Raw genomic sequence first — 17,404 nt, 5'->3', positions numbered from 1 at the left:
AGATTCATCCAAAGCAATTGAAAAATATTTAAAACTTTTAACGGGCGTAACACGTTTCCACCAAAAGTAGACCTTTCCCTTTTCCACCAATATCCGTTACCACCAAATGAGATCTACTTATAATTAAACCACGGTTAATTTACCAAAATAATTTATATACCTACTACGCTTATATTAAAATCTTTAATACAGTAATAAGTTTATTTAAAATACTAATGCTGGATTGAAAAAATGATATATTAATGTATTTAGTTATGTATATATTATAATATCTACTTACATATATAATTGGTTGATATTTTATAGTATATAGTATTATATAGTATACAATTGTTTTTGTAAAAACGTGGTAAATAATTTTATTTGGTGAGAACGGATATTGGTGGAAAAGGGAAAGATAAACTTTTGGTGAAAACGGGCATCGCCCCTTTTAACTGAAGAACAATATCATTTCCGAGATTTGTGGTACGTCGCGCAATTGTATTAGCCGACAAGCTATCACCTGAGTAACACCGGTTTATAAATTGATTTTATCGGGAAAAATCTCTTCGACTGTCTTCAAAATGCACTCCTTTACAATTTAACTATCAGTAAAAGGTTTTCCAGCTATCGCCAAAGTACGAGCTACTTGGAAACTTGCTTTTACAAGAGATTCATTTTGACACGACTGTTTTGTAAAAATTAACTATTAAGCCTTGAGCTGGTAAATATTGTCTTAAGATTTTAAACTTGTTTGATCGTAGTTTACCTGATATCTCGTTATATGTAGATGCGTGCTTGGTTTCAAAATATCTACGAATATTATATTCTTTCAAAACAGTAACCTTTTTATTTTAAGGTTAGGCTATTTAAGAAATAACATTATTGAACACTTTTCATCTATTTTTCAAGAAGTTAATAAATTTAAAAAACTATATTTTGTTTCAGATATTTTATGTCCATGCATTATAAAAATCTAAAAACATACAGAACATAATGATTGTAATTCACCGGAAGAATACTATAAAAGTATAGAGCATCAATATTTGTACCTTCGATAGCAGTGGCGCACAGTAGATTTTTCACAAGGGTGTCGAAAATATATATCTCGCGGTACCAACCCAGGCGTGGATCCAGAAAAATTTAACAGGGGTGCTCAAAAAAAAAAAAAAATTGTTACACCTTACTATTTATTTAAATATTACCATTTACTATTTGATTTATTAGTGCTAACTTTTTTTCCATAATAATTGTTATCGGTGCTTTCCGCCGTCGACGCGTGTCGTTACATACGAGTATACTTCAAAAACAATTAATAATAATAGTTATTATTGTCGTATGTTATTATTTTTATTTTGAAAAACAATAAATAATTTAATTTATAACATAAATTTATTTTGTTGGTGGCTAGATGACAGGGGGTGCCCGAGCACCCATAGCCCCCCAAAGCAATCTGTCTCTCATCCACATTCCGGCCCGCAAACCCCTATGTTGTTAATATAGGAATGGCCTATCCATTCTTTTATTATCTATGGTCTTTTATTACATAATAATTGTTTAGAACATATTTGAAAAATTAGAAACATCGGTTGGATACAGAGCCTGATTTAGGGAGGGATTGATTTTGGTGCTGAAGCCTCCCCCTCCCGTTTATACGTCAAAAAGAGACAAAGAATTAGCTCTAATGAATTTATACAAATTGAAATTAATTGGAGACTGAAAACAAGATAAATTTTTAAGATGGAGGTATGCTAACAATAAATGTTCAGCAATAATGTTTTCATATTCAGATAAATATAATGTGATTGAAACTTTTGGACAACATAATTATATTCAAAATTCAATTGAGAAAATAGAATCACAAATGTTGAGAGAAAATTGCAAAATAAAAGCGAAAGAATCAATTTCCACACGTCTAGTTAAAGTTATTCGCATCGAAAATTAAAGTAATTTTCAACATTAAATTTAAATAATCAAAATGTAAGAAATGTACGGAGAGTAAAGTATGATAAACGGAAGCAGACCTATCTTAAATTACCAACTTCTCTGGATGAAGCAATTTATCAATTAAGTAACTTACAGAATAAAGAATGATTTAAATATAAGGGTCAACAATTTATTTACATGCCGACCGATGATAATTTTGTATGTTTAAGTATGGAGCAAAATATACAATTCATGACGAATATCAGTGGCGTGTTTAGGGGTGGGCCCGGTGGGCATGTGCCCACCCACATTTTTATATAAGTACAAGACTAGTGTAAGTCCTATGCTCAATGAAATTTTAGTATGAGGAGTGGGTAAAACTATTCTGAACTTAATTTTTGTGGCCCATCCACAAAAAAAGTTCTGGACACGCCACTGACGAATATGTAGGTATTCTAAATACTTTATACGGAATACTATCCAGGGCTCATAAATCATAAAATTGTAATGATAAATATTGCTTGGATATTCATTGAAGATTTATTTATACATAAATATATCTATTGTATGTCTTAAATAACGCCGTACAAATTTTTTTAACATACATGAGATATCTGTCGCATGTCTTATGAACCAATTATACCCATCTATTGACGTGCATTACCCCGCCCCCCATCTCAATTTTGAAATTTTTTTTGTGCCAATAATTAGTACTCAATTCCTGTGAATTCCTAACCAGCTTTTTATAATTCCTGCTCTGACAGTTTTCCCGGAAAATCGATTTTTCCCCTGGTAAAAAATTAAAAATTTCGTGAATTCGAAAAATTTGATGTCAGCGTAGTATAGAAAAAAAAAATAGGAGTAGTGAAGTATGACTAATAATTCAAATGATGTTATAGGATTTTAGATTCTGAGCGGAGCGATGAATGTATTGATTTTACCATGATGTGTGTGTTTTTTTTTTTTTTTTTGTGACTGTCATCACGTTTTGGGGCAGTAAACATGCTTCGATTTTTGACTTCAGTACCTCGTTCGATCAGAAAGTGAATCTAGTGGGTACTTTGGGGGGTCAAAAGTAAAAAATTCTTAATACTTTTCTAAATAACTGAGAAAAACAAACTAAAAATTAAGGGAAAAACGGGAAATTTTACGCACACTCATTTTTCGACAAAATCGATTTTGGTTTTTGATGTAACTTTAAAACAAATGACCATAGATAAATGAAATTTTCACCTAATGTTTATATAAGTATATTCTATCCACCATGCAATTTTTAAAAAATTTCGACTTAAGTTGAACTATTCATAGGCATTTCAAATTTTCGATCATTATTAGTTTTTTTCAAAATTAATATCGATAAAAATTTATTTGTTAGGCAGAAAAGCTTGTAAATTTAATACAAGGCTCTTAACATATTGTTACAATAGCAGTTGAAAAATGAAATAAATTCATAGTCACAAATTTTTTTATAAGCATTCAAAGTTTGAATTTTGACAAAATACGTAAAAATCACGAAAATTCACAAATTATTTTAAGGTAGAAATTCATAAAAAATTTTCTTTTTAAATCTAAGATTTAAAAATTTAATACAAGATTCCTTACAAGTTTTTCAATCTTTATCACAAATAAAAATTCCACCGGAAATTCAAATTAAATTTTTATGAGCATTTGAAATTTAAATTTTTACAACATTGGATTTTCACTTTTAGCGATTTCCTTATTTTGGTGTAACTCTAAAACAAATTACCGCAGATACTTGAAATTTTGACTGAATGTTTATATAGGCGTTTTATATATTTGATAAAATTTTCAAAATATTTAGATTTGTTTTGAGCTGTTTACTGAAATTTTAATTTTTCAACTTTTTTAGTTTTTTTTTCTATAAATATCGATAAAAATGTATTTGTTCGGTAGAAAAGCTTGAAAATTTAATACAAGGCTTCTAACACATTGTAACAATAGAAGTTAAAAAATATTAAAAATTCGTAGACAGGATTTTTTTTTATAAGCATTTAAAGATCAAATTTTGACTAATTACGTAAAAATTACGGCAATGTTCAAATTATCTTAGATAGAAATTCATAAAAGTTTTTCTTTTTAATTCTAAGATTTGAAAATTTAATTCATGGCTCCTAACATATTTTTACAATAGCAGTTGCAAAATAAAAGGAATACATAGTCACAATTTTTTTTTTAAGCATTCAAAGTTTGAGTTTTGACAACATATTATGTAAAAATCACGAAAATACAGAAATTATTTTAAGCTAGAAATTCATAAAAAATTGTCTTTTTATATCTAAGATTTGAAAATTTTTAATAATCTATAATATATCCTAGACTGATAAACCGTCTTCGCTCAGAATCGTTTTTTGTATACAATGATATAATATCATTGGATTCAAATTTAATTCCATCCATTACAGTAATCCACTTGTAACCTACTGTACAGCAGAGCGAAATACACGACTTACCCGCTTTTTTTTTTTTTTGATTTTTAAGAAAATTAAAAATCTGTGATAGCTGATATTTTATAATTTATTTTTCAAAATAATGTTTAGACAATAATGCCCTCAACTCAAATCAATTATTTAGGTAGGTAGGTACTACCGGTACGTACTACCATGAAATATATGGTATTTTTCTAGTACACAAATTGAGAAAACATGGTCAAATTGTGATGTAGAAAACTAATAACTTTTAATAGAGTGATAATGTTATATCAAATAATGTATAATATCTTACCATTTCCATCCTGAACAATTTCATGTTTAAGCTTAATAATTTCATTTTCGATAATGCTGATGAATTCAGTTTTAGGTTTTCTTCCTTTATTTTCACCTGTAATTTCTAGTAAACAAACTACTTACTAAACATGCATATTTAATATGTAATATTTTGTTGTAATTGGCAACTAACTTACTTTTTAAATTAAAACTGCAACAAGGAAAAATAATAAAAACAATTTTATAAAAATACTGTTGTCAGTATGCACAATATTTCACTGTACGCTAAGCTATACTAAACCAAAAATAAATAGTTTTTATAAAAATCATGACGTGCGGTGAAGTCACAAATATTTAAATTAATGCTATACAGTTATATATTATATTATATTCATAGTATACAACTGGTATATAAATAAACATCGGTTAATATTATGTTCTATATATGATATAGGTGTATGATTTTCATATGATGATAAAAACTGTACTTCAATAATAAGCTATTCTTAATAATCTATAAATACCAAAGACATGATCAAATGATCATTGATTAAGGTCCGGTTTTTCAATCGTTTATTTATTCGCGAGATAACTATCTGTCAAATATATTTATTCCAAGGATAAACTTCCGAATAAAATGATAAGTGTTTTTCAATGTAAAATTGTCTACTAGATAGCTATTCAGCGAATAAACTTATTATATAAGGAGTGTATTAGTGCATAATAAAGGTTGAGGAATGTTTCAAAACTAATAATTAGGTACATAAAATTATTATTACTATAAGTAGGTAGGTACAAGGAACATTAATTACCATTGTACACATTACTAAATCAATTTGAACTTCATGAAAATTAGTTTAAAAATATATTTAGACATTATTGTTAGCACCAGTATGGCAATCTAAATTGTTATGTTTTGTTTTTGTTCGTAATTTCTAATACCTAGCCTTATCATGCATTGCTGCAGCGCAGTTGGCGGCATCAGCTGTCGCGTACTGACTGCCCAGTGTGTGTGTGTATCGTGTAGGACCATTACGTTATATTCTGTGTTAAATTGTTCTTCGTTCTCCGTTTCCTGTACTCAACTTTAAGTTTTGGTTGTAGCCTTGTGTGCTAGTTTTCATGTTCTTCTACAGGCATCACTGTAACAATGTTTTCAAGCGCATTGCTAAACAGCAATTCAAGTCCGTGTTCGGTTTTCTGTTCGTTTTTAACCTCTCGCCGACCAACTTTTAGTCTCTTGTTCATGTTGCTTTTGTTTATTGTTCGGCGATTGTTACAAAACCACGCGTTTCTCATCTAAGCACATTCTAGTGAGCATCGTTCCTCGCAATTCTTATTGCCCTATATTAATAGTTTTTCCCCTAGTTATAGAGTATTGTCACATGTCGTTAGTTCCACTTCTCATCACGTGGTTGTGTTGCCTTGTTTGAGTCGTTTGTTTGCATATGCAGCGTCAGACATATTGTATACAGTTTTTCGTCGCCGTGTATACTTAAGTGGTCGTACGTGTGCGGGTTGTAACCAATATTTATTGTCTATTACCTACGTCCCCGGCACGGTCACGTGGGATGAAATCCACCACAAGGTATACACGAATCAGTGTGTATGATCGACTATAAATTGTGTTTTCTATGGCCGACGGGTCGGTAATTAATTAATTAGTAATTAATGTATATATCCTATTTATTATAATTTATAAATTCTATGTAATAGTATTTAAAAAATTGTAAACCTATGGTCTCTTATTATTATATATTATTATTATTCTTGTAACTATTACATACATTTTTATTGCCAACAACCAATTTTCCTAACTAAAGTAATTAATACTGAAATATAAATTAATTGAACATTTGATAGTGCATTGTATTGCCTATCTCTAGGGCGTTAAGGCAATATTCTCCAACAGCAGGAGAAAGCTGAACGCGGGCCCACAATTATATTATTAAATATTACATTATAAGGCAATTATAGTGTGTCAGCTTTGTGTACTGTGAGGCGGAATCTAGGACTAAAATATCCTGTACTAAAATATCCAAGTCAAAATATCCAAAGTTAAAATGTCCAAGGATACTATAACCAATATATAGGACAAAATATCCAAATAGTTATTATTATTTTTTTTGTTACCTAATAACCAAGGCTCGAGACTTCTAGCACTAAAAATCCTTAAAATATGCGCTATAATATGCTTTAAAAAATGGTAAAATATGCACTATAATATGCCAAATAAAAAAATTAAATATGCTCTAAAAAACATTTAAAAAAAATTATTTTCATTAATTCTAATAATATTTATTTTTAATCTAATTCTAAAAAATAATTGGCGTCCGCACTGAAGTCATTATGTAACCATGGCTTTATACGTTTTAACATTTTACTTTTGTAAAGTAGGAATATAGCCGCTCACTAAGTATAAACCACAAAATTACTTCATTTTTTTTCAAATTAACAAATTATATGCAAAAAATAGCACGATACTTATAAAAATAGCAGAAAAAATGCAAAAACTCTAAAATATGCAAAAATATGCACTAAAAACTTTTAAAGCTGCATTTATTTTATTATGAAACGGATTTGTAGCTTACTCTGCTATATTTTAACATATTATAGATAAATATGCAAATGCTAGAAGTCTCGAGCCCTGCTAATAACTGAAGATAGTTAAATAATAAAAGTACAATAAACTACAATTACGTACAATATCATATCTGTAGGTAATCTTTATCGTGGTAGACATATTAAGTCAGTCCAAGGTCGAAACTTTTATCTACAATTATTTGCTGTAATCGGTGTAGAATCATAGTAGGTATTACCTACAACCGGAATAATCAATGTGAAGGATGGAATCATAGGTTTTCAAATTTAGTGAGTAAAATATATTATTATATAAGATTATTGTAGTTCAATTATATTAACCCAACCTACATTTAAAATGTTAATTTCTAGGTAACACATAATCATCCGCCACGAAAAAAACCAAAATACATAAAGATGCTAGAAAAACTTAAGCTACTTTGTCTTGAGTATATTAACGACCAAAAAGAATTGGATATTTTTTTAATTGCAATAGCAAATATTATACGATAGTTTATTACCTACATCTATTTATTATCATATTTTATTTTTTATAGTTAACTATTCATTTATTTATTTATGAACTGAGTTTGTACACAATATATTATTTTTATTATACTACTATGTACTTGGTACTTATTTTAAATAACAAAAAATAAAAAATTATTATTTGGATATTTTGTCCTATATATTGGTCGTGCTATCCCTGGATATTTCGACCTTGGATATTTTAGTACAGGATATTTTGTCCCAATACCGTGAGACGATACTTGCAGTGTGAGAAAAAACTATAAGTAGGTACTAAACAATTGATGTATATGTACGCAATGATGACAATGTAAAGTTTATATTTGTAACATATTATGTGAAGTTAATTCTGGAGTGTAGAATTTTTACATACTTAATAACATTTAAATTTGTCAAGTTTTGAAGTAACATCAAAGTAAGTACAACGATTTTTGAAAACAGTTAAATTTTACCAGCCCATTCTCACAATATTTAATATTCATATAAATTAAAACGAATATAATATTTGTCATGTTTATTTTTTGCTAAAATAACGCTAGATCATATTTCATTTATTTCATAAAATGTCCTATAGTAGGTGCAAGTGGAAAAGTTATGAAGTTAAAAATTCCGTAAAATGAGTAAGTCACATAAAAAATCAAAAAACCAATCTGTATTGTAAACATATAATATGTAATTTTCATATACTTTTTATTTTATTTGTCTACTTTTTGTCATGTATATTAAGAAATGGTGACCAGATTTATAAAATACAAAAAGTACGTATATAATATTATCATTTACATATTTACATATATATATATATATAACAACATAAAAACAAATTAAACTACATTATTTTGAAAAATAAATCATAAAATATCAGCTATCACAAATTTTTAATTTTCTTAAAAATCAAAAAAAAAATCCTAAAACATCATTTGAATTATTATTCATACTTCACAACTCTTATTTTTTTCTATACTATGCTGACATAAAATTTTTCGAATTCACGAAATTTTTAATTTTTCACCAGGGGAAAAATCGATTTTCCGTGAAAACTGTTACAGCAGGAATTATAAAGAGCTGGTCAGGAATCCACAGGAATTGAGTACTAATTATTGGTGCTAAAAAATTGCAAAATTCAGATCGGGGGAGGGGGCGTGGTAATGTGCGTCATCTATTAGATATATTCAGAATTAAATATTTAATAAATATTAGATAAAAATTAAATACAGGATATTCTTCTTATATCAAATAAATATTAAATGTATATCCAATGATGATTATTGATTTAAGTATAATGAGATATTATCTAATTAATATACTTTTAATATCAAAAACATATCCATAATATATCTGCTACATGTCTTGTGAACCAATTATTCACATCTATTCGATGTTCATAATGAAATATGTAACAAAGATCAGATGCAAAATAAGTATGATAGGTACTCTCCGTATTATATTAAATGAAAAATTAAATAATGATTGAGTTTAATACGAAGAGATGTCTAATAGAGGGACCTCAGACCAGTGGCGTATCCATGGGGGTTTTTTGGGGGGGTCAGACCCCCCCCCCCCATGAACCTGAGATGATAAATTAACTTTTACATGAAACACGGTTATTTCTTTAACATTTTTATATTTTAGAATATCGACTTGAAAATTATATTAATAGTTTGTATAAACACTATAAACGTATTATATACACGCTGCACACACACACACACACACACACACACACACACACACACACACACACACACACACACACACACAAGTCATAATATTATGATCATATTTACTACTTTCATCATTTTTGCTTGGGAACACATTAATCGGTTCGCTGAAACGGTCGCCTGGTCCCGATAACAGCGATAAAAACAATATCATTGTGTGTATTCAAAGTTTATTTTAGGTATACGGGTATACCTAATGCATTCGTGGCTCGCCGATCATCAACACAAGCATATCATTGTGTAAAACTAATAGTTATTAGTTGGTCGTATTAATTTTATTTTTACAATAAAATAAATATCCGATACCACGAAGTAAAGTATGGTAAGTTTAAATTTGCTGAACCCCCCCCCCCATAAAAAGTTCCTGGCTACGCCACTGCCTCAGACAAAAATTGACTTTTCCTGGAATATCTATGAACTAAAACAGTTATAAAATTTAATTAAATCTTGTAACATCAACATTTTCAAAAATATAAAATTAAAAATGGTTCAACTTTTTTACCAAAACATTAAATTAAGTTAAATATAAATCAATTGTAATAGACCTTATGGTCTAACAAAATTTTGTCTGAATTACATTGAATACAATTTATTATATGGCCTAAGTATAAAAAATGTTTTGAAATGTAATTAAATAAAGTGAACAATAATTTATTTTTGAATGAAATTCACTTTGAATTTTTTATTTTTAAATCATTTAAATTTTAATAATTATTTTGGATATACAGTAATGCATTTCAATTATTTAATTTTTTTTTCATAGTAGCCTTTCTTTGGCACATGTCAACCGTTTCCCAATAGTGGTGATTATTTCGTCATCAGATGAATTTTTAATGCAAGACTTAACAGCTTCTGAAAAATCAAAAAGATAGTTTGAAGATCATTATACTCTCGTAATTAAAATATAAATATCATACATGACATATTTTGACAGAAAAAACTAATCAGCTAAATATTCAAATAGTTAGATATAAAATAATGTGTATAACATTACCAAAAATTGCCTTGCTGATACTTAATTGTGAAAAATTTTCTTTGTTACATAAACCATAGTACGTGTATAATATTAATATTTAGTTCATCAAAAACTTTCTTCATTATTTTTTTAATGATTTTCCACCTACTCTTACAAGTTCCCACACCTAAAAACATTTTAATTCATAAGATAACATAAAAAAATTAATTTTATACAAATAAGAATAACATACAACTTGTTTTTTAAAATTAACGGCCAATTTTATTTTTTCTTCCATATTCATTAATATTTCTTTGGTGGAAATGGGCTAATTATGAATGAAGTAGTCTACTTTGTGTTTCCAATTCTGATCACCAGCAGAACCTTGAGATTTATTAACATTGTTCGATTGCATATACTCTAATATTTGTTGTTGATTGTCTGCAATTTAAGCAATTTCTTCTTTTAAAAAGCTAAGTAGTTTAATGTTGCTTTTTTGAAACCTAAGAAAAAGTAAGACAAACTAAATTTTTAATAGAAACATTTTATGCATTTGTAATTATTCATAATATAAAAATGATAAAATTAAAAATAAATCTGATTATATGACTAAATTCTTTAGAAAATACTCTGTTTAACACATAAAATATGGAATACTTTACCAATATAAATGACTGAGAAATAACTGTTTCTATTTGTTTAGAGTGTAGAGACTGCGATTGTGACAGAGTTTGAGTATCACAGTTATTATGTGTTTCATCTAAAACACACGCAGTTATATAATAATATTGTTAATAGTTTGTTATTACTATTATTACATAGGTAGCTTTACAATGGCATTAAAATCTAGAATTATTTTAGTACAATATTAATTATTATCTATATTATTTTTCAATTTTATATTTAAATGAGATATGTTTAATTTATATAGGGTTGCGTATGTATAATATTAAAAAATTTACCTGGTTTATTGTTTTGTATATCTTCTGCATCCATACTCTGATAATTTACTTCACTATCTGCAGAATTTAATGATTGTAATATAAATAATGTATATTACTTTTACATTTTTACAAGAGTAACTACAAATAAATAATTATTACCATATTATACGGTAAGCATATAATATTTTTAATAGTAGTATTATATAATTATACAAACCATTAGTAAGCCAGATTTCAGTAGCATCGTGTTTTCATCTTTGTTTATAGGTATATAGTCTTTATCAACATTGCTGCCATCAATCACAGATACTGTGAAAATATAAATTTATATAATAAAAATAGGTAATTTGATAAATAATTATAAAAGAAATATTACTAGAAAATAGTAAATTTGTCATATAAAACTTAACACTTATTAAAAAAAACTATGGTTTAGTATTAAAAATAAGGTAAAATGTAATAAATACAAATTTGACTAAATATAATAAAGCTTACAATTCTCTGAACATTCATCACTTTCATTTAATTTAAAACCTCTTCTTCACCATTATACAATCGGCATCAACATATTCTGAAGAATAACCTACAAAAACAATATTTTTTATTATTATTTCAGCATCATAATATAATTTTAAATTTTTATAGAATTAAAGATTATTACAATTTCTAAAAGTAAACGCTCGAGTATAGGACATAGGTATATAATATGTTTGATATATATTCTATATAAATGTACCTTGGTGCTAAAGAACTTTTTTTTTCAAAAACAGCTGCTGCAAATTTGTTTAATAACTTGATTTTTGGTTTTTTTTTTTTTTGTAATTATCTATATCCGATACATCTGATGTGAACTGGGCCTTTTCAGCTTTAATTTTAACTTCAGACAATGATGCTAATAAAAATAAAACATGTTTTATAATTAAATTTATACATTTTTAAATGAGTTAACTTGAAATGCTTATTAATATCTTTAGAAATTACTCTACACTTGTAAATGTCGCCACACACTGCAGCGGTAACGGTGGCGGTTACGGCAAAATGAAGTGGCATCACCAAGACAAAAGAATTTTACCACCACCGCTGCAGTGTGTGGCGATCTTAATAGGTAAAAGTCTTGTTTGTTTGTGTGGATTTGACCTGAAGTTTTTCAAAGAAGCATCATTCTTTGGCCATCCACTTAACAGTTTAATTCTATTTTTTCGTATCCATCCTGAAGGTACATAATCAACAGAGTTGTCTGCATCAAAATGTACTGCAGCCCACATTATGATTCTATAATAACATAATATAATATATACATATATGATATATACAAGTATTAGGTAATTGTATGTTTTAGTAATAATAATAAATCATGTTTTTAATCAAGTATATTTTTAAATATTAATTTTCTCAGTTATTAAAATAATTAAAAAGAATAAGCATTAAACATATAAAAAAAAATAGTTTGTATGCATGTTAAAAAAAAAACCGAGTAGTTTATTTAAAATGAACAAAACTAAATTTTAGAAAAGTAGTAGTAGGTATATTTAATTTATTTACATTTAGGTACATGGATTATTTTATTGTAATAACTATATTAAAATATACTGATATATAATATATACTATTACTATATAAAATAACAACATTTATTTATTAAAATGAATAATTGGAATGGCTATATCAAATTCTAAATCATTTGTAGTTAAAATAACATAGGTACTTAGTAAATATATCTTCAATGTTATACCTACTTGCAAATTGTTTTAGAAAAGTGACTTACCTTATAGATACCAAGTTTATCACTTTTTATGGGTTTCTCAAACAATCTTTCAAGCTTATTGAATTGTCTACCTAATATTATATATTTTTTTAAACTTTGACAATAGCAAATATTGATCACTTTCACTAATGCAAAAGATGAATTAATATATAAGCCAATATACAAGTCAGTATTGATAAGAGTTTTTATTTTTATTTTATCTAAAATTAAAATTTTAAATTGAGGAGATATAGTGTCACTTATTAATGGACCTTCATTATGTTCTTTAACATATTTCTTCAACAAAGTTTCATTTTTTTAATTATTTAGGTTCACTGTGGGACTGTTAATAAGACTAGAACATTCTTCAAATCTTTTTACAACTTGTTGAAGAGGTTAATCACTTTTATGAACAAGTTTTTTTAAATGACCAATGTAGGTTTCAAATTTAAAACAGCTAACACTATCTAATGAGCCAAAATTGTTATTATCATCAAATAAATGGATTAATGCATGCACATTATGAGAAATTAAGTGATTCCCATACAAGCAACCAAAATCTTTGCTAAACTTAAACATTAACATTTCAGACAAATTAAATAATGTAAAGAAAATGCCAATCTAAATATCTGATAAAATTTTCAAGTATCTACGACTTATACTTTTTGAATAATAACAAATATTTAAAATCGTTTCAGGATAAATCGTTATCGTAACGCTATTTCGTAAAAATTTAAAATTCAAACGCACTTAAAATTTTTCCTATAATGATGCTTCGAGTTTTCTCTATAGCTATTTGAAGAAAAACTTATGGAAAACTTAGAGTTGTATACTTACGATTTTTAATTTTTTTAGCTACAATAATAACAGCTCATAAGGAACCTTGTATTAAATTTTCAAGTTTTTTTGGTCGTCCAACATTTTTTTACCGACACTTCAAAAAAAATTCTCAAAAAAATTGAAAATTTCAGTGGTCTATAAATAACTAAAAAAAAATCAAAATATTTTGAAAATTTAATTATGTAAAGAAAATGCCAATCCTAATAACTGGTAAAATTTTCAAGTATCTACGACTTATACTTTTTGAATAATAACAAATATTTAAAATCGTTTCAGGATAAATCGTTATCGTAACGCTATTTCGTAAAAATTTAAAATTCAAACGCACTTAAAATTTTTGCTATAATGATGCTTCGAGTTTTCTCTATAGCTACTTGAAGGAAAACTTATGGAAAACTTAGTGTTGTATTCAGAGCCCAATTTAGGAATTTTGGGGCAAGGTCAAATTTTTTAATGGGGCCCCAAAATTAATTATTATCTAAATTTTAAATAATCAACTTAAATTATAAATGTAGTCTTTATGCTATATAGATTTGTTATATTCAATTTATTTAAGATTATAAATCAATTATACCATAATAATAATATATTCCTAATTTTAAAACTGAAGATCGACATATATTTATTTATTTGCATTTTTTTATACTAGAACATAAAGTTCATACAATATAATGTATCGTGTATACTACACTTTTATCGCGATCGACCAACAGTCCAATAAAGATCGACTGATTGGTGACGCTTCTTAATTCCTGATTTTGATTTGTAAAAGTTTTTTAACAATTTAGAAAAAAAGTTGACAATACATTTGGTTTTGGTTATTTTCGATTGAATATTTGTAAAAAATTTGGAACGGTCGCGACGTTTAGACGCTGTTTGTAAAACCGTTTTGACGCAGCGTTTGAATGCCGCGTCTAGTGTCGACTAACCGCAAGGTCCGGACGCTGTAAGGAAAACGTACCTTAATTACTTAATAAATATTAATAAAAATTAAACGATGAAATTAAAAATATGAATATAAATAAAGAAATGTAATAAAGTGCTTTTGACCAACTTTATCTTAAAACTTATTAGCTTATGTTATCAATTAGAAAATAATTTATTATAAATTCCATTACGATACCTACGTGACTAACGAAACTACGTAACCAATAATACCATACAATTATTTCAAAATGCCACTTTAATAATTAAATATCAACAGAGGCTCGGGGCCCCAAATAATATCGGCGCCCGGGGCTGCAGCCCCCCTAGCCCCCCCCCCTAAGTTGGGCTCTGGTTGTATTTTTAATCCTTAGTTATAAACACAAAAAATGTTATGATTTTTCAACTTAAAAATTACTTGCAAATTTTCGCGTTTTCGACAGATTTCGTAAAATTTTGAACCATAAACGCGTATTAAAAAAATTGTGTCTTACGATTTTTAATTTTTTTTTAGCTACAATAATAACAACTCATAAGGAACCTTGTATTAAATTTTCAAGTTTTTTTGGTCGTCCAACATTTTTTTACCGACACTTCAAAAACAAATTTTCAAAAAAATTGAAAATTTCAGTGGTCTATAAATAACTCAAAAAAAGTCAAAAATGTTTTGAAAATTAAACTGTATATAGATAACGCTAACATAAACATTTGGTGAAAATTTAAAGTATTTACAGTGATTAGTTTTTGAATTACAACCATGTAAAAAAATGGATTTGATCGTAAACTGATTTTGCGTAAAAATTCCCGTTTTTCTGTCATTTTTTTTTTTGTTTTTCTCAATTTTTTTGAAAACTGTTGGAAAATGTTTACTTTTGACCTCTATAATGCACCAAGGATCTTCAATTTTACATCGGAAACCACCCCCAAAGTTTGAAATGAAGCATTATTTCACTAGTTATGCTGTACACTGCAGGCACACACATCATTGTAAAATCAATACATTCATCACTTCGTTCAGAATCTGAACCTAATGAGCCAAAATTGTTATAATCATCAAATAAATGGATTAATGCATGCATATTATGAGAAATTAAGTGATTCCCATACAAGCAACCAAAATCTTTGCCAAACTTAAACATTAACGATTTAGCAAATAAGTACAACTAAATCTCTGAATTTAAGGCTCAAATAAATAGTCATGCCTATACTTATAGACAAAAAATTATGAATTATGATAACTACATGGAATGTTTTTAGAAAAATTGAATAACCATGCCTTATGCAAAATGCGTCCTAGGTAATTGAAAAATAAAATATTTGTTTCAAAATAGAATAGGTATATGACAATATTTAAATATAATATATCCTAGACTAACAAATCATCTCCGTTCAGAATCGTTTTTCGTATACAATGATACCTATCATTGCATTCAAATCTAACCAACCCTAGTCAGAGGTCCACCCCACCATCTATAATGTACATTGTACCATAGGCGTGCGCAGAGTTTCAAGTCAGGGGTAGCGAATATTTTTACCGGCCCATACATGGGGTATTAAGTTAACATTTTTAAGCTCAAAATAAACATTTAACCTTTAACCTTTAAATAAAAATATTTTAAACGATAATCATTGGTTAATCATAGATTGTTTTTGCTTAACACCGGTATACCATATCAAAATTAAAAATACATCAAATATCAATAACACATTATTCTTTATTATTATAATACGGTTATAAAAGTATTATTATGTTATGTTATTATTATATAGTTCGGCCCATACAAATATATTCAAACAGTCCAGAGGCAGCAAGAGCACACCTTGCTGCCCCTGTGCGCACGCCTATGCATTGTACAGTAAAGCGACATCCACTTACCCGCTTTTAAAAAAAATGTATTTTTAAAAATTCATCAGATTTCAAAACAGAAAATGTGTGGTATGCCAATGCAGAATGATATCGAAATACCTATCATTTAATTAAAATTATAACAATATAATAACATGTATTCATAGGGAAAAAAAATAAAAATTTAAAAAAAAAATATTAAAATGTAAGGGATTAAAATTTAAAACATTAATATATATTCAATAATACCTCTTTAGCTTTTTTCCAACTATCAAATCAGTAACTAAATATTTTAAAGGTTGCACCTATTCCACCGGTTTTTGCAAAAACAACCACAATGCTTACAAAAAGTTCCACCTTCAACTTCCAAATAAACAAGCTAATTGAATTTGTTCAGCCATTTATGTTGACATTTTAAACCTCTTTTTTTTTGTTTTTTTCATTTAATGGAAATACGTAATTATGATTTGGTAACCATAAATTGGTAAGCACCTACAGATTTTAAACAAAAAACAATTACAATGTAATTTATATCATATTATGATATGTTGGTAGGTATTATAACTATAGTTCAGACTAAATCCGACATAAGGCATTAGCATTCGAAAAGCTTACGGTATTTTTTTATTCGTCATACACAACTTGTGTATATATACTTATTACTTATAGTTGCTTTTGGTTACAAAAAAATAAA

The 17,404-nt window shown here is 27.4% G+C and overlaps 1 pseudogene; it reads right to left on the bottom strand.

Moving 5' to 3' along the window:
* Positions 1–10,202: 10,202 nt before the first annotated feature.
* Positions 10,203–12,621, bottom strand: LOC149060618 (uncharacterized; annotated as a pseudogene).
* Between the last annotated feature and the right edge of the window lie 4,783 nt (positions 12,622–17,404).

Source organism: Diuraphis noxia, unplaced genomic scaffold, assembly GCF_037042655.1.
Source record: "Diuraphis noxia isolate RWA-SAM2 unplaced genomic scaffold, SU_Dnox_SAM2 contig0001, whole genome shotgun sequence".
Lineage (NCBI taxonomy): Eukaryota > Metazoa > Arthropoda > Insecta > Hemiptera > Aphididae > Diuraphis > Diuraphis noxia.
The sequence above is the reverse complement of the archived record's forward strand: the minus strand, read 5'-3'. Positions and strand labels throughout refer to the sequence as shown.